At 58.0% G+C, this 2,500-nt stretch overlaps 1 non-coding gene across 1 annotated transcript in view; it reads right to left on the reverse strand.

The window, feature by feature from the left end:
• LOC124730229 overlaps positions 1-725 on the reverse strand; it is a 1,909-nt gene extending 1,184 nt beyond the window's left edge. Inside the window, exon 1 of the ribosomal RNA XR_007007945.1 lies at positions 1-725. This exon is cut by the window's left edge and continues 1,184 nt beyond it. This is a non-coding gene — a ribosomal RNA (small subunit ribosomal RNA).
• Positions 726-2,500: the final 1,775 nt, after the last annotated feature.

The following is a 2,500-nucleotide window of genomic DNA, read 5'->3' on the forward strand; positions in this document are numbered from 1 at the left end:
CCGGCAGGACGTCCCACGATACATGCCAGTTAAACACCGACGGGCGGTGAACCAACAGCGTGGGACACAAATCCAACTACGAGCTTTTTAACCGCAACAACTTTAATATACGCTATTGGAGCTGGAATTACCGCGGCTGCTGGCACCAGACTTGCCCTCCAATAGATACTCGTTAAAGGATTTAAAGTGTACTCATTCCGATTACGGGGCCTCGGATGAGTCCCGTATCGTTATTTTTCGTCACTACCTCCCCGTGCCGGGAGTGGGTAATTTGCGCGCCTGCTGCCTTCCTTGGATGTGGTAGCCGTTTCTCAGGCTCCCTCTCCGGAATCGAACCCTGATTCCCCGTTACCCGTTACAACCATGGTAGGCGCAGAACCTACCATCGACAGTTGATAAGGCAGACATTTGAAAGATGCGTCGCCGGTACGAGGACCGTGCGATCAGCCCAAAGTTATTCAGAGTCACCAAGGCAAACGGACCGGACGAGCCGACCGATTGGTTTTGATCTAATAAAAGCGTCCCTTCCATCTCTGGTCGGGACTCTGTTTGCATGTATTAGCTCTAGAATTACCACAGTTATCCAAGTAACGTGGGTACGATCTAAGGAACCATAACTGATTTAATGAGCCATTCGCGGTTTCACCTTAATGCGGCTTGTACTGAGACATGCATGGCTTAATCTTTGAGACAAGCATATGACTACTGGCAGGATCAACCAGGGAGCTGCGTCAACTAGAGCTGAGCAGCCGGCCGCCCGGGAGTGTGTCCCGGGGGCCCGCGCGAACACGCAAGCGTCCGCTCAATCATTCTGCAAACAGGAGGAGGCTGAGCTCCCCTGCACAATACACCTCGAAACCCTCTCAGGTCCCGGCGGCGCGCAGCGCCGTCCCAAGTACTTGGTCGGGTTCGAGAGAGGCGCAATCGCCCGGAGTTAGGCGAGTAGACGCTTTCGGTGCGACCACCCGTGCTCCCAACTCAGCTTGCCGCTGCCGACAGAGGCCCGGGAGCGTGCTGTCGTGGCATTGCCGGCGGGAGACAACACGCGCCACCTACGGTGACCGGCAGCTCCAACGCCAGCGCCACAGAAGGACAAAAGCCCCACTTGGGTGCCGAAGCGAACTCTCCCAGCACAGCGCACGCGCCAACACATCCGCACAGCTGCGATACAAACCACCAGCGAGAACCGCTGGGGCGACCGAGCAGCAGACGGCGTCGCGGCGCCGAGCGCCGGGCGGCGGCGCATCCTCAACGCACACAGTCCTCAATCGGACCAGCACACTGAAGATGTCCACCGCGCTTCGCACCGGGCCCGCGAGGACCTACTTTGGCCGCACGGCGCCGCGCGCAGGGTGCGCCGGCGCGCAGCTGCGACGCCTGCCGCGTCCGTCGGCCGGCGCGCCTGCCACTGGCCGCCCCCACCAGCCGGCTGTAGCGCGTGCGCCCACGCACCGCGCGGCCAGCACGCCGGGAGGCGCCCCCTCACCGGCCGGGGACGGTCCCACCCAGCCACCGCCGCGTATCGCTTCACACCCAGATGCCGTTCAGTTTCGTCGGCATGGTGGGTATCGCTGGAACAACCGGTTAGTACCTCAACCTATCGTCGCCATCACCGATTCACCCCTAGCGAGAACAACCGCACCACAACAGGTTACCATTTGTTCATTTGCGTAACTTCACCAGAAAACGCAGGCGTCCATCGCCATTTGCAACTTCAACGATTATTGCATGCCTGTGTCAGGTGTCACGCCACACTACGTCTGCCCACATACACGCAACAAAATGTGCACGCCTAGACAATACGTGGAAGGTGGCCCCCGTACGTATGCGATGTCCATTGCTCGAACGACTGTCAACCGGCCTCTGTAGCATGTCGCAGATATGGAACGCGGTGCACCATGCCATCACGGTGTGTGAGGAGAGACGACTAGGTCCGAATACATCAACAGACAGCTCATGCTGATCGCCATCCACGGCGTCCGTTCCTCCCACACGTCTCTATGGCGTACCACACTGCAATCCAGCTCTCATAGGGAGACGACACGTAGCTGCGTGCACAATATTTGCACTGTATGGTCCGCCGTTTTTGGGCGCAGTCGTTGTGCGGTCACACATGTGCCACGATGTATCATTCAGTACATAAGGACGAATGTGCAGTACAGATTGTGGTTCACGCGTACGACATCAGCGGACAGTTGACACAGGCCGCACCACAACGTAGCCTGAGTACGTCGCATGCGAAGGGCATTGAACATGCAAACTTCTCACCAACCAGCTTGCGAAGGCAGGGGGCAAGGTGGGGACGTGGGGAGGGGCGGCATGTACGTCCTGCTGCCATCCACATTACAGTGTACAGCAGGAGCATGTGGAAAGTGAGCAAGACTTGCAAGGTGTTTAACATGAAGCGATACACAGGGGTGCGGGCAGTGCGAGTAGCGAACTATATTGCGAGGGTTGCGGGTGGGCAACACTACAGTAATTGAACGAGTCGTATAACAAT

Source organism: Schistocerca piceifrons, unplaced genomic scaffold (assembly GCF_021461385.2).
Source record: "Schistocerca piceifrons isolate TAMUIC-IGC-003096 unplaced genomic scaffold, iqSchPice1.1 HiC_scaffold_1234, whole genome shotgun sequence".
Lineage (NCBI taxonomy): Eukaryota > Metazoa > Arthropoda > Insecta > Orthoptera > Acrididae > Schistocerca > Schistocerca piceifrons.